General features: G+C 42.8%; 1 protein-coding gene across 2 annotated transcripts in view; it reads left to right on the top strand.

Moving 5' to 3' along the window:
* LOC126079669 (uncharacterized) overlaps positions 1-21426 on the top strand; it is a 202421-nt gene that overhangs the window by 14638 nt on the left and 166357 nt on the right. Inside the window, exon 1 of one of the 2 annotated variants that reach the window (XM_049890819.1) lies at positions 8665-8770. The exons of the other annotated variant lie outside the window; for it this stretch is intronic. The gene's annotated coding sequence lies outside the window, so the exon portion shown is untranslated. Of the gene's footprint in view, positions 1-8664; positions 8771-21426 lie in introns of those variants that run through there. 2 annotated transcript variants of the gene reach the window in all.

The raw sequence follows: 21426 nt of genomic DNA, 5'->3' as shown, positions 1-21426 counted from the left end.
AATACCAGTGATATAGCTTCCAGCATCACAGCAACACCCAAGCCACTGCAGTAAGACAAACTGACAGAAAAAAGAAAAAGGAAGACAGAAGAATTGATACATTTAAACCGTGGTATTGGTGAAGAATGTTGAATATACACCATGGACTGCCAAAAGAATAAACAGATTAGTCCTAGAAGAAATACAGACGGAATTTCCTTAGAAGGGAGAATGGTGAGACTTTGACTCGATTACTTTGGACACGTCATCAAAGAAGACCAATTCCTAGAAAAGGACGTTATGTTTGGCAAAGTAGAGAATCAACAAAAACAAGGGAAACAATGAGATGTGTCTTAGTCATCAAGTGTTGCTATAACAGAAATACAAGTGGATGGCTTTAACAGTTTATTCACTCACAGGCCAATAGGCTAGAAGTCTGAATTGAGGGCACTGGCTCCAGGGGAAGGCTTTCTTTCTCTGTTGGCTCTGGAGGAAGGTCCTCATCATCAGTCTTCCCTTGGTTTGGGAGCATCTCAGTGCAGGAATCTCAGGTCCAGAGAACACGCTCTGCTCCCGGTGCTGCTTTCTTGGTGGTAAGAGGTCCCCATGTCTCTTTGCTCACTTTTCTCCTTTATATCTCAAAAGAGATTGGCATAAGACACTACCTAATCTTATAGACCTCATCAGTACAATTGCTGCTAATCCATCTTATTACCTCGTAGTGATAGGATTTACAACACACAGGGAAATCACATCAGGAGATAAAATGGTGGACAGTCATGCAATTGTACAAGGGAATCACGACTTGCCAAGTTGACAGATATTTTAGGGGAACACAGTTCAATCCATGACAACATGGATTGAAACAATAGCTGGCACAGTGGACTCAGTCATACTAGTGATCATGAAGATGGCACAGGACCGGACGACGTTTTGTTCTTTTATACATAAGGTTCGCAATGAGTCAGCGCTGACTTTGACGGCGACAAAGAGCAGTGCACTATAGTATATGAGAGCTTCTTGTAAAGTAGTGCAAAAGCATTATCCAAAAGGAAATATTTCTGCAATTGTGAACAATAATAGCTGGAGGGACCATGCTTTATTTGCCATTATCTTGCTCAAGAGCTGAGCACATGGTAAGGAGAGGCTCCACAGACAGCACAGAATGAGTGATGAACAAATAGTTCTCTTAACTCTAGTTTTATTTTCTGTCTCAGAGACTTGGGCCAAAAGAAAAAACCTAGCTTGTGGTTTGGGACCCCTTCCAGTGTTACACAGGTGCACTGTGGCAGTGTCCATGCCAGTCTGTGCCCCATGTATAAATCCAAATATAGCCTGATAGATATCCTAGTATTACAAATATATGGGATGTTTGATGGGACTTTTCCTACGATATTGGATTTGACCACTGTGGCCACGAGGGCAATTGCAACATTGTAAAGAAAGCCAGTGACAGTTTTTGTCTCCACCCCAATCCCCAGAGCCTACTCCTGGCAGCCTTCTTGGTCCTCCCACCTCCAGCCGTTGGCCCAGCCTCCTCTCCCATCCTGCAGACCTTTATGGAGATGACCGAGGAGAATAGAGAGAGTCCTCTTCATTGCAGTCTTTTGGGGAGAACAGTGTTAATGATTTTGTCCCCCTTTCCATGAGGGAGGTGACTCCTTCCAACAAATTAATGCGGGGAGGAACTCCAAGAGTTTGGGGTTGCCTACAAAAAGGAAAAACTTGTGGTTCTCTTGTGGAACATCTGTTTGGGCAGTTGCTTGAAGATCTGTTCTTGGCCCATGTAAGCAGAGAAGAGAGCTGGAGAGAGATGGCAGGGTGCGGAGAAGGGGTGGCTGCAGGGCAGGCTGTATGTGCACTGCTTCTGTGGCAAGGTTGCTGAGTTTATCAGGCCACACCATGGTGCAGGGCCATTGGGTTCAAACCTTGCTGGTCTCCCACCCAAGAGAGTGGTCCATTGGATGGGGATGCGTTTCAGAGACTCATACTTCCAGCTCTAGCCCGCTCTGCAGGGGAAGGAGGTGAGGAGATTTAAATTGGGTCCAGATTGACATTTTAAACGGAACAAACTCGTGCTGCAGGAAAAAAAAAGGCCTGGGGATCTGCTTCTGTTAAGATTACAGCCAAGACAACCCCCTGAAGCACTTCTACTCTGTAACACATGGGGTCACTGAGAATCGGAATCAACTCACAGCAGCTAACAACGACACAGCAACTAGGAATAAGTGACAGTGACTTGGAGGTGATGGGATTTGTCTGCAATCCACTAGTGCTGTGAGGACAAGGGGCTTGGACAGCACAGAGCTGAAAGCACTAATTAGAAAACAAACAAACCGGGAAAAAAAAAAAAAGCCAAAAATCGAAATGCAAACTGTTTCATGTTTGTATTGCATTGAGCAGACTCTTCCGTAAAGCTGTTACACTAATTAGAAACAGGTCCTTATGTGGTTTGGCTCCAGGTTTCTTAGTCACAGAACTGTAGAATCATCACAGACCCTGAGGAGAAAAAAAAAGACGTCAGAGATCATTCCTTCTAGGCTAAAAAAAAACCCAAAAAACTAGGAGACTGCAAATTATATTCCAGGAAGTCAAGCGAGGATGGGATAGGGGTGGGGTTTAAGTTTTGACAGGTACGGAGGAAGGTAGAGAAGCTGAGGAGAAGGTACTTCTCACCTTCCTCCCTTACCTTAGCCTGAAAGAACTTCCCTTTTATCTGCAGGCTTTATTGTAAGCTTTCTATTGTTCAAAGGGTTCCCCGATTTAAAAAAAAAAAAGAATTCCTCTTATGGATCCCCCTTATTCCTGAGATAAGTAAAATGAAGTTCTCATTGAGGAAGTGACAAGCCAGAGGGCACAGAGCCTTGAATGGCTGATTCAAGGTAGATTTAACCTCATGAATTCAAGGTGCATTTATTGAGCACCTACTAGACAGAGTCACGCAATATTTTTATATATATATATATATATATATATATATATATATTTTCCTTCTTCCTAAAAGATGAATGCAGTTATTACATCCATTTGGTACCTTTACTGCCGGAAAAATAACAGCCAGCAGGGGCTTTCTTGGGTTACCTTGGTAAGAGATCTCTGCAAGTCAAACACTATTAACTTTAATGAAGCAGCCGTGATGGTGGGGAAGAGACAGCTGACACCACATTTCCCCAACAATAAACCACTCTGACAGATAAAAACAAACAGGCTCAAGATAACATATAGCATTTCAGAGAAGAGGGCCAATAACGCATGCGGACGGATGTGAGCCAGGCTTTCTTCTAAAGCTGTGTTCCCCCATCTGTTGTGGAAACTTCTAAAAGGCAGGGCAGGGCAATCTAATCCGGCTTTTACAGAAACCACTGTCCGGGTTATTATTAGGATGTCTCTGGGAGGAATTTTTAAATAAACCTAGTACCACTGAGGGCTATTTCAGAAGGTCCCTCTTGCTGTGCTTTAGCCGTTGAATCTGAGCACTGATAGTTTGCAATCTGAGCACTGATAGTTTGTTTATCCAATTCTAGCAATCTGGCTAATATACTCGTCTGCCTTCCCTGCTGTGGGGTGACAGAACCTGCTGATGTCCTCTTTACGGGGTGCTTCTCAGCCTCCAGAATCAATTCAATGATCAGTGATTGGTAACACGTGGAACTGCCAGGACTGACTCCATCATGGCAGATCCCGATGGAGAACGTGGCCCCAAAACAAAACAACATTAGACTCAGTTTGGGTGCCAGTGCCTGTTGGGGGCAACAAAGAGGAAAATGGTGTGTAATTTGGAGCTCTCTGACAAGATTCGATCATTAATCATTAAGCCCAGATTTCAGTTAGATCATGGCGAGTGATAAGTATTAGTTCAAAAAATGTCAGGCTGTGTCACTTAACCAAACACCCAACGTATGTGTTTTTACGGATGCTGTATTTATGCATGGGGGTGGGGGGAGACATAATTATAATTGTAATTTTTAAGTCACACTCTGCATGTGTTTTCTCATTTGATTTTTACAACCTTCCTAGTGAGGTAGGTTTTGTAGAGTCCCACCGACTTGTCGCAGGTCACACAAGGTAGCAAATAGGATTTCAAGCTTATTCCACTCTGATGAAAAGCTCTGAGAAGGCTCTCTGATAATGGGTGGCAACATGTGTATCCGTGCATGCGTGCATGCGTGCATGTGTTGGGGTGAGGAGTAGAGGAGAAGAAGTGGGTAGAAAGCAGAAAGCCCACCCTGGGTTAGTTATTGAAATCCACCGAAAATTCGAGACTCTAGTTTGACCTTAAGCACCGTGCTAAGACGATGAACAAATCTCCCAAGTACCTGTTTTTATAACACTAATAATTATTATATAGCCAGTGCCCATTATGTTAGGCACCTTTATACAAACACAGACTTTTATCCCTACTATTCACACCAGTCCCGGGTGTACTCTTATTAACTTCATGTTTTAGATAAGGAAACTGAGGCCAAGACATTAAATGATTTCCCCAAGGCCATGCAGCTGATAACTGCCTGTCTCCAAGCCTGGGCTTGTCCTACTTGCCACACTATGCTTAGCTTTTGATGTGAACATGTGGTCAAAGGTGAACAGCAGGAGGGAGAGAGGCCCTGAATGGACCAAACTATACATTAGTAATAAAAAGACAATAGTAACAATAGTTATTATGCATGCTAGCCCTATGCTATTTTATACATGTTATAAGGAGCCCTGGTGGCATAAGAGTTAAGTGCTTGGCTGCTAACAAAAAGGCTGGCAGTTCAAACCTACCCAGCAGCTTTGCAGCAGAAAGACCTGGTAATCCGGTTTTGTGAAGATTACAGCCAAGAAAACCCTATGAGGCACTTCTACTCTGTCACATGGGGTCACTATGAGTTGGAATCGACAAGGTGGTACAACAGCATCTTATTCTCTAGTGTAGCAACCCTACCATGTTGAGAGTATGGTTTCCATTATAGCTGCATTGCTTAACTATTGTGTGGTTTGGGAAGAGCTTCCTTGCTTCTCTAAGCCTCAATTTCTTTGTCTGCAAAAGAGTGAGAATAAGATCTCCTTCACAAGGAGGTTGTGAGGACGAATGAGAGAATCCACTCAAAGCTCTTGGCATAGTGCCTGTCCTAGAGAAAGGACTCTGTGAACGTTATTTATTGTGATAAGGTGGGCATTATCGTTACCTTCATTTCACAAAACAGGTAAGTGAGGCCAAGAGAGGTAGGTCACATGGCCAGAATCACAGTAAATGGGGAAGCTGGACACATTGTGTTACCTCTGACCGGAAAGGCCAAGCTCTTAGCCACTTTCTGCTTTTAGCACAATACAGCCTCCATTACCGCTCTTGGCCTCCTCACTCCAGTGGGTTCTTTGCTCTGGATATTAAAAAACAAAACAAAACAAAAAACTGCCTCTCTTTTGTGATTTGGCCACGAATAGAAATTATATATTAAAATCATATAGCGTGGCCTTGGATAGCCCCCTCGCCCCAGCAATCTAGGGATGATTTAAAACTGGGAGAGGAAGCAAATTCCACTTATGACAGAGTGGAGATTCAGAGTGATCTTAACAGGCCGAAAACACTGCAGTGAAACCTCTGTGATGAACTGTATAAAATTCTGCTTAAGTGCAAACACTCTGTTGATGGTGATGGAGGCCTGGTTTAGGGACTGTTGTTGTTAGTAGCTCATGAGTCGATTCTGACTCATGGCCACGTCATGTGTGCAGAGTAGAACTTCTTCACAGGATTTTCAAGGTGGTGGTGACCTTCTGGATGAAGATCACCAGGCCTGTCTTCCGAGGTACCTCTGGGTGAGTTTGAACTAACACCCCCTTGGTTAGTAGTCCAGTGCGTAACCATTGGAGCCACCCAGGGACTCCTGCTTTAGGTGTAGCCTTTGTAAAAAAGATCCAGGGGTTTTAAGTGTCCACAAGCTAAGGATGAACCACGTATAGAGGCATGACTGCTAAAACAGCAGATGTGATCCTAGAAATAGTTTCCATGGATTGTTCTAGGAGCCCTAAGGGACTTTGGCGATTACATCACATACTTTGTTATTTTACAGATGAAGCTAAGCATCTTTTTTGAGGTCACGAGAAAAGGTTGGAGTCATTTCCAAGTGACAGGCAGAAATAGCCTTGCTTATCCCCAGGTCTACCCCCTTGGAGTCCCAATCTGAGTCAAAAAGTAGGAAATGATGGTCTTCTATTACTGGAGGTCTGCAAATAGGGGACCGCCAATACGTAACCAGCCCTAACAGCTTTTCAAGGGTCTTCATGATCTCATTTCAGCCTCTTAGTGATTTGATGAGGTAGGTATTCTTAGTCTCACCTTCTAACAGGTTAGGAAACTGAGGCTGAGAGCCGTTCAGCAGAGGCTACCTGTGTGAAATTTGAGTGTACCTGGCCAGAGATTCAAAGCTGGAATGGAGGAGAAAAGTGCCATTGCCCCTTCCCACACCCTTAGCTGAGATCAGATTTCTGTCTGATAGGCATGCAGGGAGGACACGGGCTAACGAGGACGCTTACTGCAGGGATGGGTGATGATGACTCGTAATTAGCCACAGCCCTTGCGTTCAGGTCCCCAGGCTGGGGGGTAGGGCAGTGAAAGGACACAGGACCTGGGACATGTGTTCCAGCATGGTGTGCTGGCAAAGGACTGGTTCAGAGAGGCTCACTTAATGTCTCCCCGCTCCATTCTCTGCACCATAGCGCCACTCAGATCCTGCCTGCAACTATGACTCTGGCTGCTCCAGGCTACCAGCCCAAGCGGAGACAATGAGACTTTTAAATGAGTGCTGAAAATAAAGGGTGCATTAGGCAGAGAAAGGAGCCCTGGTGGAGCAACTGGTTAAACGCTTGACTGCTAACCAAAGGTTGGTGGTTTGAACCCCCACCTAGTGGGTCTGCAAGAGAAAGACCTGATGATCTGCTCATGTAAAAATTAAAGCGTAGAAAACCCCTATGGGGCGGTTTTACTGTCACATGGGGTCACTGTGAGTTGAAATTGACTTAGCGGCACCTAACAAGAACAGCATTAGGCTGGAAGTTCATGTTCCTCATCTTCTGTCTTTTCTCACCTAGCGTTTTTATATGCAGATGGAATCAGGTTAAAATGAATATCAAGAGGCTTTGTCAGGGTGAGAAGGACTGCAGAGAAAAGTAGCTGCAGGCATGTGAGCGGAGTGTGTGATGGGGAAGCCCTTCTCCCATTTGTTTTAGTGACAGTGGAGAGGATACTGGGGCTGAGTAGGTGTTTCTGAGCCTCAGCTCTGTCTTGATCCCCTTCGGCATAGAGCACTCACTTCTCTGCTGCCCTTTATCAGGCAGTGAGTCCCTTGCTTTCAGCCCTGTTTGCTTCTACTAGGAGCAACCCTTTAGAGGTCTTGGCTATTCTGCTCTATGTGGACTTTGGCATGAAGGAGACAGTCACAGACTGTCTTTCCAGATTGTTCCAGAACTTTCTAGAAGCTCTGTCACAGCAATTCTTGTGATCAAGTAACTGGGCTGGTTTAGCAATTATTAATTTCAGAACATCCTGCCCTCTAGTGGTTCTTTAGGAAATGTTCACATTCTCTTTAAAATAAAAAAAAAAAAGACAACTTTCAATGCAAACTGAATTTAAACAGAATGGTCAGAGAGCAGGAGGACTCGAGAGCTGTGCCCCTGTTTTGGACACCCCTTTCTGCTTCAGTCGCCTCCTCCAGGCCGTTGATAAGCTTGGGAGCTATCCAAACCAATTCAGGCTATTTTAATAAAAATGAAGCAACACATCCATAAAAGTAAGCTTCGGATTCCTTCTTGTTGCTCAGCAGAATGCCTCAAATGCCCTTCAAGTTGTAACCCTTGTTTGTTCACGTGGCTGACTGACAACACATTTGATTCACGTGTAACATCAACCCTTCTCTGTGTATCCTTGGTGACACAGCCCACTGGCATTTCTTACCCATTAGTATCTCTGTTTTCTCGTGTGTTGAGAATAAAATGCCTTTAGTAACATATCCACCTTGATATTTGATTTTTTACATTTCACCAAAGTGAGGACAGGTCTTAATTTATACGGCAAGCTGAACTGAGTGCTCCCTTCTTAAAGTTTTTAACTTTACCCTCAAGTTGACTCTTGGCTACGCCCTGACCTCACACCCTAATTTTTCCGTTTACTTCCTGTACTGCATTTGAAGTGCCTATAAATCACATCTTAGGTCAACCCTTTCCTTAACATGAATAATATTTGTATTCTCGCTGTGCAACACTATTTTACAACAATGCCAATTAATTTTTTTTTGGCAGTCTAGACTCTTGTTCTTTTTTTTTTTTTTTTTCCTTTTCAAAGGCCTATTAAATTTCAAGCCTCTTTCTTAGCTTTTGCAGTGGTGACTGTTTTAATGCACTAACTTTTCACCTCTCCATACATCTCTGGAAAATGTCACATGAGAGATTCTAGATGGGCTGACCCAGTTTGATGTGGGTTCAGAGCAGAACTGGGCTGAGTCAGGGCGGTGATGTGGAGGCAGAACTGAAAGGAGGGATTGGTGAGACCGAGACCTTGGTGTGCAGATTCTCACCTGGTACTTGGGTTGGCCACTAACAAGCTTACTGTGTGCCCCCACTCCCCCCACCCCCACCCCCACGTAGGACTCTCCTTTAATTAAAATAACATACTTTAATGGTCTTGTAATCACTGGTTTGTTTCCAGAAGCTATCGGGTTGCGTGTGGAAAAGTCACTGAAGCAGAAGCAACGAGATCCACTGACCTCATCTCCTCCCAAGCCTTGGGGGAGGGAAATTCAGCATTTGGCATAAAAGGGTACAAACAGAATTTTGATTTCAGTCATATTTTCTAAAAGCTTAGCTTTTTCTGATACACTCTGATCAGCTCCATTCAACTGTAATTTGTATCTATTGTTTGCTTGTATCTTTATGAATGTGTATGTGTGTATGTGTTAGAGGGCTTAAACTTCTAATTATTTGTGCCCTTAACCAAAAACTCATTGCCATAGAGCGGATTCCGACTCATAGCGACCCTTTGGACAGAGTAGAACTGCCCCATAGGGTTTCCAAGGAGTGGCTGGTGGATTTGAACTGCCAACCTTTTGGTTAGCAGCCATAGCACTTAACTACTATGCCACCAGGGTTTTGGTGCCAGATTCATTGAGTGCCTGCTTAGGCAGTCAGCAGTGATTTAGGAGATAATATTGGAGCCATTATTCGGTGTCTTTAAACATAGAGAATGTGACCCAGCTGGAGCTGGACTCACAAGGACCCACAAGGATACATCAAGTGGGCCCTGAGATATAAAGACAATAGCTAGGACAGTCTTGGAAAACATCTTTTAGGGAATCTTTCACATGAACTAATCAGAAACAGGACAAAAGATTTTCCACTCTTTATCTTTTTTTCTTAGCATTTAGTGAATAGTAAGATTTGTTGGACCAGTGAAGACTCTCCTGACTGCCCTTACTGAAACCTGTACCAATAGTTATTAAGAAAGACAATTCAAAATGTAGAATCACATTGATTTAGCAGCTCTTAAAGAGTCTGTGAAAAGGTGAAGCTTTCAGCGGTTTCGCCCGTTTACAATGTTAATATGTACTGATCATTCCGTGACATCCCTTGGACTCCGGACAGACATGGCTCTGGCAGCATGCTTGTCCATTTGCCCACTTTTGTTTATTCTGTGATATTCCTTGGACTCAGACAGACATGGCTTTGGCAGTGTGCTTGTCCATGTCCCACTTTTGCCTCTTTGAACATATGCTGACTAAAGCCTTTCTTTTTGCTTTACTAAGCTTTGTGATGTTTTTACCCTAGAACAGCAGTATTCACAAGTGTATGGGAAGTCAGAATATGGGAGTATTGTACCTCTTACACAATCATGAGGGTGTGGCGCAGTTTGACTTTCTATGAGTTGGAATCAACAACAGGATAACAGAATGATGAAGGGGGAGGGGGGCTCTGTAGTCAGATGACTTTCCTGTGTGACTATAGGCAAATTACTTATCCTTTCTAGGTCTTGACTTTCTCATCTAAAATGGGAATAGAAGCAATAGAGGGTGAGGATTAAATGAGGGGATGCATATAAAGCTCTTAGCATGTAACCAAAAACCAAAACCATTGCCTTTGAGTTGATTCTGACTCATAGCAACCCTGTAAGACAGAGTAGAACTGCCCCATAGGGTTTCTATGGAGGTAGATTTGAATCGTCAACCTTTTGGTTAGCAGCTGAACTTTTAACCACTGCACCACCAGGGCTCCTCTTAGCACATCCAAACCAAAAGCCAAACTTGCTGCCATCAAATCAACTCTGACTCATAGCGACCCTACAGGACAGAGTAGAACTGCCTCTAAGGAGCACCTGGTAGATTCCAACTGCTGACCTTTTGGTTAGCAGCCGTAGCTCTTAACCACTACGCCACTAGGGTTTCCTAGTGCTCAATAAATATTAGTAATTATGAGTATGGAAGGAGCCCTGGTGGCTGCTAACCGAAAGGTTGGAGGTCGAACCCACCCATTGGCTTTGTGGGAGAAAGACCTGGCCATCTGCTTCTGTAAAGATTACAGCCAAGAAAACCCTATGGGGCAGTTCTACTCTGTCACATGGGGTCATTTATGAGTTGGGATTGACAGCACCCAACACCAACAACAGCAACAACAACGAGTGTGGAAGATCCATTTTAGGGGATTCTCTTGTGTGGTGCAAACCTGTGCTATGGAGTCAGAAAGGCCTGAGTTTGAACCCCTAACTCATTATGTATTAGCCCTGTGACCCTGGAAAACTCACATAACTTCATATTTTAGTTTGGCACTTGGTGACCATATCCCTCCATCCCAGGGTTGTTGGGCACCTTATATTAGACACAGGATCTAGTATGCTTGGCACATAATACGTAATAGATATTGTCTGATTTCTCATTCCACAGGCTTCCTAAAATGACTTGTATTATCTCCTATAGGTATTTCAACCCTAGTTTTAGTTGACATTTTAATCTTGTGTTTCTATAAATCCTATAACTGCTGATTATTGCTAACTTCTTAAGAAACAAGAAAATGTTATTTGCTACTGAAAGTTCAGATATTTTTAAAGGAAACTTAAATTGGGCCAGTAACAAAATGCCTGTTTGTTTTCTTTGTATCATCCGGTAGTTTAAAAGACAGCAAAAAATAAATATTGTAAAAGCAACTAATTTTATTTGAATGATCTAACTGAAGTGGTAGGTGAATATCTACTGTAACCAGAGAAAAAAATATTTCGTTGAATTATGAAACATAACAGTAGAATAAGCTAAAAGAAGTATGCTAAAAAAATGTATTTCTATAGTTTAAACTGAGAAGAAAACATTCTTTTGTGGTTACGAGAGGCGGGAGGGGGTGGGGGAGGGGTATTCACTAATTAGATAGTAGATAAGAACTACTTTAGGTGAAGGGAAAGACGACGGCACACAATACAGGGGAGGTCAGCACAATTGGACTAAACCAAAAGCAAAGAAGTTTCCTGAATAAACTGAATGCTTTGAAGGCCAGCATAGCAGGGGCAGGGGTCTGGGGACCATGGTTTCAGGGGACATCTAAGTCAATTGGCATAATAAAATCTATTAACAAAACATTCTGCATCCCACTTTGAAGAGTGGCGTCTGGGGTCTTAAACGCTAGCAAGCAACCATCTAAGATGCATGAATTGGTCTCAACCTACCTGGATCAAAGAAGAATGAGGAACACCAAGGACACAAGGTGATTATGAGCCCAAGAGACAGAAAGGGCCACATGAACCAGCGACTACATCATCTTGAGACCAGAAGAACTAGATGGTGCACAGCTACAACCAATGACTGCCCTGACAGGGAATACAATAGAGAACCCCTGAGGGTGCAGGAGAGCACTGGGGTGCAGACCCCAAATTCTCGTAAGAAGACCAGACTTAATGGTCTGACTGAGACTGGAAGGACCCCGGTGGTCATGGCCCCCAGACCTTCTGTTGGCCCAGGACAGGAACCATTCCCGAAGCCAACTCTTCAGACATGGATTGGACTGGACAATGGGTTGGAGAGGGACGCTGGTGAGGAGTGAGCTTCTTGGATCAGGTGGACACTTGAGACTACGTTGCCATCTCCTGCCTGGAGGGGAGGTGAGAGGGTGGAGGGAGTTAGAAGCTGGCGAAAAGAGAGAGTGGAGGGAGAGAGCGGGCTGTCTCATTAGGGGGAGAGTAATTGGGAGTGTGTAGCAAGGTATATATGGGTTTTTGTGTGAGGGACTGACTTGATTTGTAAACTTTCACGTAAAGCAAAATTATTAAAATAAAATTATTAAAAAAATGTATTTCTAAAGGAGCTGTCAGTGAAATGAAAAGGATGCTTACCATGACATAACATGTTAACTTGATTTCTTGCATCACTGGATCTACTAATCGAATGTTTGTTTAATCTAGTTTTTTTTTTATTATGTCTGTATATGTAAATAAACTTTAAGAATGCAAAAAAAAAAAAAAATTCAAAGATAAAAGGGAATCCCTTAGTTGGACACCTTCCTTCTAAGTTAAAAATAACCATTTAACATTTCCTTTCTCACATCTTAGAACATCCAGGAGCCTCTGGTTCCATAATTTCAATTCAAGTTAATGGAAACAAATATTGCTGTTCTGTTAAAATTAAATGAATGTGTATATTGTGGCAAAACAATGAACTGAAAGTTCTCCTAATCATTTTGCTGTAGAACAAAACACCCTGATTGGGAAGTGGTACACAGTGCCACAGAAGTTCTTTGGGACACCAAGTGCCTTGGAAGCAACAATCGGGTTGGAGAGGTGCCGTTGCCGCGTGCCTTCCCTGTGACTTAGTCTTGTGGCTCATCCTTAATGCAGCTCTGTGTGGATTTTTTGCTGAGTATTCCAAAAGACTACTTTTGTAAATGAAGAATCATGCTTATAATCAGTGCTTTCTGGTGGCTGAAGAGGCGAGGGAAAGGGCGCAATGGCAGCAGAGCCACATGAAAGCTTCTTTCTATTATGCTATCAGCCATGAACCTGTCTGCTCGATGGCTAGGGCTGTGAGAAATAGTGACACCCGCTCATGGTGTGAGCAGTCTGTTTTGTGCTTACATACACAGGCTTGATTTATAATCGCAGTCCGGACAGCATCTGAGTCTAATTACCTGGGTATATGAAAGTTCAGGAGATCTCAACGAAGTTAGTAGTTCAGGGATGCGCTTTACCAGGAGCAGATGGAAAAAATAAAACACTTTAGTTTATGACTATTTTTCTATTCGGGGGGAAGGAGAAGAACAAAAAGAGTTGCCAAATTGATCCTTGTCAAGCACTAATTAAATATTATTCATGATTAATTACGATGTTGATGTATTCAGTGTTTTAGCGGTGTCATAAATATCTGAAAGAATGAAATAAGTCACTTTGCATAGCTGTAATAAATCACGCATACCACAATCCCCACGTGGCATCCTGAGCCAGCCCCTGATTCTTATTATTTTTTTTAGTACGTACACTTGTTAGTGACTTTTCTGGAATGTTACTGAGGATATGAGGAAATAATTTCCTCTTCATGCTTTGCTGTTGCCACTTCACCCAATTAAAAACAATTACTTTTACTATTACTGAAGAGTTCCTGTCATTTAGAGGTAGATACTGAAGTATTTAGAGATGAAATGATATACCTGGGATCTGCTTTAAAAAAAATGTAGGTTGGTTGGAAGAGGGGGGAATGGGTGAATATCTAGATGAAACAAGACTGGCCATGAACTGATAGTAATTATTGAAGCGTGGTGATGGGACCATGGAGTTCATTATAATATTCTCTGTTTTTGTATAATTTGGAATTTTCTATAATAAATTTTTTAATGGTATTTCCTGGGGAAGGAGCTCAAGTTTATTCCTTAAGAAAAATTATGGCAATCGTGTAAGCATATGTTCTTTAAGTTATGAATTATGGGTCAGAAAATGTCAATCCAGTTGAGTGTTGACAGCCTAATGATGATGGTGATGATGATGATGATGATGATGATGATGATGAGAATACCAACAGTAGCTTCTACTTAACTGAACATCAGCAGTATGCCAGGTACTGTACTAGATGCATTACCTACTTATTTAATCCTCAAGATGACTATGTAGGTTAAATGTTTTTCCCTTATTTTGTAGATGAGGAAACTGAGGCTTAAGGAGATTAAATTAGTTGTAAAAGTCCACATAGTCAATGACACAAATCAGGTCTCTGAGGTTCCAAAACTAATTCTTATTCCCTCTCTTGTTAATTTATAAAGAGCCTACACTTAATGAACAGTTGGGCTTGAACCATGAATTCAAAGAATTGGAGCAGGAAGGGGCCTTAGAAATCCTTTAGTCAAAAGATGGCAAATACACGATGTGCCTGCCCCCTGCACCTGCACCCATCGCGGCAGACATTGCTAATCGATTGTGACACTTTCCCACGCTGGCTCAGAGTCCTAGGCAATATAGTGCCCCAGACAGCTCAACTGGCTCAGATTCGGCATTTGTATAGAAGCCTACTTATCATTTCTCATCCATCTCACCACCTCACCAGATAAGAAAGGTCCGGAGAGAGGCAGCCCTTGCTCAAGGTCTCACAGCTAGTAAGCGGCAGAGTACTCATTTCTCCTGACATAGGCCTGGGGGTCTTTGTGCCAAATAGCTGCCACGTTTTCTTGCAGGCCACGTTTTCTCTGATTCTGCATTTAAATGTGTTAATACATCTAAAGTGCTTAGAACAGTGTCTGGTACATGTTAAGTACTAGATCAGTATTGGTTATTATTTTTATTATTAGAAAGGAAACGTTAAAATATACCAATTTAAGGATGTAAGAGCTGTGAATAAAACCATGTTTGTAAAAGCATCAACTGGTTTCCTAAATTGGCGTCAGAGGCTTGGACCAAAGCTGGCCCAAGAGGGGCAGCCTTAGGCTCCAGGGCCTCTGCAATGTGCGCTTTCTCAGCCATGGGCTCCTTAGGAATGCACGGAAGGCACCATCTCTAGATGGCAGGGCCAGTCTAGATTGACGATGTAAAGCAGCAGACCTTGTCATCGCCTTTGTATGGCGCCAGCAGTACCCCGCCCACCTTACCTTGCCTGGACTTGGTAGACCCCTAAACTGCTCAGCAGATTTTACTGAGTTCTCACTCTGATAAGGTGTCAAGATTCGGACTTCCTTTAGAATCTCAGGTCTTCCTTTCCTATTTCTGAAGGCATTTGAATCTTTGGACAACTTTGACTAATATCCTTTTTACCACTCATAGCGGAATTTTCATACATAGGGAGCAGGTACTGTCTCTGGAGCTTTTATTCTTTGGTGGTTTCCTGGGTTGGTACGGCCATCCCCAGGAGAACCAGGAATGATGCAGGTATTATAAGCAGAATTTTTTTTTTTTAAATCTGTGAATTAAACAGCTAATAGAAGCCCATGTAATTTGTGTGACAAGTGACAGCTTGTGTGAAAATAACATACCCATATCCTGTTTCACATTTGCATCCATTATGCTGGGTAAAGCTGTATGTCACTGGTAGACCATTAAGTCGTAGTCACCAGTGTTTTCCCAGGTGAAAGGGTAATTATTTTGGCTGTTTGTTCGTAATTTATTAATAGTCAGTGCAGAACATTAGGGTAAAGGACTATTTCAAACAAAGTGACAGATCAAATGTGTGGAAGGCGTAGCGATCTAGCGGTTGATAAGAAAAGCTATTAGTGGAAAGGTAAGCTTTTAGTTTGAGATCTGCATGTGCTACTGATGGGCGTTTCAGGTAGGTGCGTGTGGAAGACTGAATAGAAACTAGTGGGAATACCAGTAAACGGTTTCGTTTTCGATGGAATCAACTGTCCTCTAAAAAGCAGAATTTTCAGTAGTGTTGTATGTGTGCTACTGATAGTACACAGAGTGGTACAGGAACATTATGTATTCATTGTAAACTGGTGGCACAGTGGTTAAGAGCTATGGCTGCTAAGCAAAAGGTTGGCAGTTCAAATCCACTAACCCCTCCTTGGAAAATCTATGGGTCAGCTCTACTCTGTCCTTTAGGGTTGCTATGGGTCAGAATTGACTTGATGGGGCAATGGGCTTGGTTTGGTTTTTTAATTCATTTTGAATGTGTTAGGAAAACAATGTATTAACATATTACGATTTCATGGATTATTATCTATCTGATTATTTTTGCTCAAGTTGAGGTTAAATGAGTTATTTATTGTTTTAAAAAGTGAGCCAGTTTAAAGAAGTAAATAGTAAAGGTGGTATTCAGATATGATGAAAATTGAAACAATGATATGCAAATTAATGGTATTTAGGGACCAAACCGAAAAACCAAACCAAACCTGTTGCTGTCAAGTGGCTTCTGACTCACAGCAACCCTATAGGACAGGGTAGAACTCCCTCATAGGGTTTCCAAGGAGTAGCTGGTGGTTTTGAACCGCTGACCTGGTTAGCAGCTGAGCTCTTAACCACTGTGCCATCAGGGCTGTGTTTAGGGACCAGTGGACTAAAATCTGGTTCTCTTGAAACTTTGGGATTAGCCTTTGGAGCCTTGGTGTCACAATGGTTAAGTGTTTGACCGCTAACTGAAAGGCCAGTGGTTGGAACACACTAGCCTCTCTGCAGGAAAAAAAGACCTGGCGTAAAGATTTCATTAGCCTGAGATCAGAACAACTAGGTGGTGCCCTGCTACCACCAATGACTGCCCTGATAGGGAATACAGCAGAGTGTCCCTGAGAGTGGGAGAAAAGTATGGGGCAGAACTCAAATTCACTTAAAAAGACCAAACTTAATGGCCTGACTGAGACTGGAAGAACCCTTGAAGCCATGGCCCTGGACACTCTGTAAACCCAGAGCTAAAACCATTCTTGAAGCCCACTCCTCAGACAAAGGTTAGGCTGGACTATAAAACATAAAATAATACTCGTGAAGTGTGTGCTTCTTAGTTTAAACAGATACACGAGACCAAATGGGCAGCTCCTGTCCGGAGGTAGGATTAGAAGGCAGGAAGGGGACAGGAGCTGGTTGAGTGGACATGGGAAACCTGGGGTGGAAAGGGGGAGTGTGTTGTCACATTGTGGGAATTGCGACTAATGTCACATAACAAAATATGTATAAATTTTTTGTATGAAAAATTAAATTGAGCTGTAAACTTTCACCTAAAGCATACACACGCATACACACACACACAGAAGTCCTTAGAATGGCTACGGGGGCAGGGGTGGGGGAGATTTCAGCCTAGGAAACTCTGGGGTACTTCTTCTCTGTCCTGTAGGGTCACTGTAAGTCTGAATCAACTCGATGGCACCTAGCAACATAACACAACAACTGGGGATGGCCCCTTATCGTGACATAATGTGTCTTATGATGAAACCATCTTGAGCTCTTACAACATTTCACCTTTGCTTTAAATTTTCGGCATAATATTATTCTTTAACATGTGAAGCAAACAAACAAAAAAACACGGCATGCAATTCCAAGCAGGTATTGGAGAGAATTTAGTGCATTTTTCTTCTGTGTGTGAGATGAAATGGTTAAAGTATTGAGTGTGTGATCTGCTGAAAGATGAGCTGAGGTCTCGTCTGAACTCTGATGCCAACTTCCTATTTGATCCCTGGCATGACTTCAACTTTCTCTGAATTTCAGTTTCCACATCTGTAAGATGAGGAATTAAGATGATCTCTAAGTTACCTTCCACCTCAGACTCTCTTTGATTCAGTCAGAATTCTGGGAGATAGGAAAAGTGATGACACTGTTAGTCATCTGAGGTTCTGGGACATCTCAGACATTACCGAGTCTCCTAAAAGGTTTACTAACATCATAAACACAGCAGATTTCTTAAAATGGACTAAATGACTTCTTTAATGTGGACAACACTCATTTGGACAGGTACATTCGGATGTGCTTGTTAAAGCAAAACCAAGTCCCATTTCTTCTCCATCTCATCCGGGTTCTGTTTGGTAAGTAGTGACCCTTACCCACCTCAGGGAGAATGTCAAAGATGATTTCCCGAGTGCAAAGAATTCTAAAGCTGATTCTTGTAAAATGAGAGGGAGGAAGCCAGGAGAAAGGAGGATTCAGTCAGAGAGAATAGCTTGGACCAAGACACAGAGATTAAAAAGAATATGGTTCATTTAGGGGAATACATTCATTGATACAGCAAATGATTTTGCGTTGCCTACTTAAATCAGGCCCTGTGACGCTACAACAGAGATCAGCACAAACAGTTATTTGGTAAAGCTACAGCGTGGAGTGGAGAGGAAGAGATGAGAGAACAGTATGGAATGAGAGTGGGAGCTGGCTCGTGAAAGGGCTCAGAGGCTTTGCTGAGGAGTTTAGATCTTCAGCTAGCAAGCCACTGCCAACTGTGAGGACGTGTGTTGTTAAGTAAGCCTTGAGATCAAGAGAATTGTGGGAAAGAAGATGGAGGCTTTGGGATGTGCTAGCAATGGTGGTAAAATTCTCACCCTCCTTGCAGGAGACCTGAATTCAGTATCTGATCCTGTTGTACACGGGGTCCCCACGAGTTGGGGGTGGGGCAGACTTGTCAGCAGCTAACAAGAAAAAAAGTAGCCCATTTTTAAAGGTGTGGGCTCCTAGATCTTTTCTAATAGCTTCTCATGGGAGCCTTTCCTGTGAGGGAATCTTTCTGAATCTGATGACTGGAAGGCCCTCTTGAGCCTGTAATTACCAATAACACCCTTGTTGCCTTAGTTCTGTGGGGACAATTAGCAGCCTCACATGCTAATTCACAATCAGACTGAAAGCTGAGTCTTCCCTTTGAGCTTCTGTCCTTAGACAAGGAAACAAATGTCCAAGGAGGTATTTCTGTGGATTGAAAAAGATGGGGTTAAAATTCTTCCTAAAATTCTTCACTTTGTAGCTAATTTGATTGTACCATGTAAGATGTATTATTTTGGAGACAAGCAGCTTGTTCTTTCTGATTATTTTCGACACAAACAACCTGTTCCTTCCCATCAAGCGGATCTGGATAAGCTATTGCCAGTTTGATGAAAGTGTAACACATTGGAGCCCCTGAGACAATGTCTGAGTCAGGCCGCCAGAAGTGAGCACTGGCTTTCTAGAAAGAGATACATTATGGAAGGAGGATAAAGACAGCCTGGCAACACAGCAGTGATTCACACAGCTATTTGAAATTATAATAAAAAAGAATTCCCCACCCCAAATATAGAAAGCCCAATTACCGCTGTTCATTTTAAGCTTTGTATTTGATATCTATCCATTTGGAAGTTAAAAAAACAAAGGAAGACTGCTTATCTGGTGGACTGCTTGTCGGGTTGGACTGCCTACATTCAGAATATGTCTCTGCTGCATCGTAGCTGTGGGGCCTTGTGTAAATGGCTAGACCTTTCTGTGCCTGCCATTCCGCATTTGTAAAATGGAATACACCTGTTTTATGGAGTTTCAGGGAGGAGTGAATTTAAAGAACTTAGCAAAAGTGCTCAATAAATAATAGCTATTACTATTATAGGAAACTCTGCTGGCTTAGTGGTTAAGTGCTATGGCTGGTAACCAAAGGGTCGGCAGTTCGAATCCCCCAGGCGCTCCTTGGAAACTCTATGGGGCAGTTCTACTCTGTCCTGCAGGGTCCCTATGAGTCGGAATCGACTTGATGGCAATGGGTTTATTTATTTATTATTTTTTATAAGCCATGGTTTATGAACAGTTGAGGAGAATCAAGTGGGAAGCCTGACTTAAAACTGAGAATTGGTAGGTTGTACAGACATAAATATTTTTATCCTTTGAAAAATTTGTTTTGTAGCTACACTGGAGAACATAATAACATACTATTAAGCAGTTTCTATGTATTCTTTTTGCTGGAAGCTAAAAGATGCTTTTTTTTTAATTCGGGTTTGTGTTTATTTTTATTTGCTTCAAAACATGTCTTAAGAGGGGTTGTAATCCAGAATCATGGGAGGAACATTTAAAAAGCATAGGATTCTTGGACATCCTCCAGTCCTGTGGAATCCGAACACCTGGGCTATAGGGCACAGCAAGCTGTATTTAAAAACAAGCAGGTAGTCAAACAGGCTCCCCGGGTGATTCTGATGAGCAGTCCCTGAGAAATCACTGGAAAGTTAGACTGTGGTTTTGGTGGACTCAGTTCCTGATTCCTCGCTCTGCCTTTCTCATTTGGGTATTTTCCTAGTATCTGAGGTGAGCCATGGGGAAGTAGTCTGAGTCATCGATGTGTTAATTGTAAAGTGCTTGGAAACGTGTAAAAGAGGAAGCCTAGGGCCTGTGTCAGGGACTAGGGGTGATTTTTCCAGTCTGTGCAGGTTGGTTTCTGGCTTTGGTGGCCCTTCAGTCTCACTTTACCATCCTCTTCCTCTCCAGGGACCTCTGCCCTCCGCATGCATAACCCCTGACCAAAAAGCCCTCCTTCCTCATACAAGTCAGAAGTCCCATCCTGTTCAGATTGCTTTCTTCCATTTTTCTGGTAACAGCTTTGTTGTTGTTAGTTGCCATCTAGTCAATTCCAACTCATGGCCACCTTATGAGGTAGAATTTATCACTACCTTAGTTTGACAGGTGAGTCATGGAAAGATTAAACAACTTGCCCAAGGTTTGAACATAGGCAGTCTGGTTGTGGTGTCTGGAATGCAAGCATTCTAGAAAATGGTACTTTTCTAAAACAGGTAATTAAGCAAAACAAGTGAATAATAAGATTGAAGAAGGAAGAAGGTTTGCTTGTCTGGACTGCCTGTCCTTGAGGACGTGTGACATCTGCCCACTCCAAGGCCCCTTCCTGTGTCTTCTGTTGTATGTCACACACTGTTCTACCTCAGGTGAGGCCTCCCTCTCTCTTCCTGTCTTTACCCCTTGGGAAGAAAGTTTAGAATTAAGTGAGATCAAACTCTCCTGCAGGGGGCATAGCTATAATAGTAGCCCTTTTGCTAATTAAGCACTTTTCCTGTGACTGCTCATGAAGGAAACAGGAAGCTGGAATGGTTGTGACTCCTTTTTCTTGATCTCTCTCCCCCTGGATCCCTCTCACCCTGTCCCAGGTACCAGGTCATGAAAGGAATTAAGAGTTATGGGGGAAAATTATGATCCCGCAATGCCAGTGGGAGCCCTGGGAGAATGAGGCAATGACTCTGGGCAGGGAGCTCTTGGAAAGGCATTGCAGGTGGTGGGGAGGGCTTAAGAGGATGAAGGACAGATCCCGAGTGGTTCAGAGCACCGGTGAGAGGCACATTTACCTTCAGCCCACTGTGAGCCATGCACCGTGCAGGACTCACTTAGGGAGATTCTCATATAATAAGTGCTAGTAAAATGATATTTTCTTCTGACCACAACTTGGTGAAAGAGATGTTATTAGCTGCTTTAAATTCTTTTTGGAACAAGGCTGGGTGTAAACAGTTAAGAGTGTATTCCCTATTTAATGGATGAACTTGGAGGCTGTATGTAATGTAGTAGCTTCAGAAGTCACCTGACTTCAGGGGGGCTAAGAGATGAGA

Source organism: Elephas maximus, chromosome 7 (genome assembly GCF_024166365.1).
Source record: "Elephas maximus indicus isolate mEleMax1 chromosome 7, mEleMax1 primary haplotype, whole genome shotgun sequence".
Taxonomy (NCBI): domain Eukaryota; kingdom Metazoa; phylum Chordata; class Mammalia; order Proboscidea; family Elephantidae; genus Elephas; species Elephas maximus.
The sequence above is the reverse complement of the archived record's forward strand: the minus strand, read 5'-3'. Positions and strand labels throughout refer to the sequence as shown.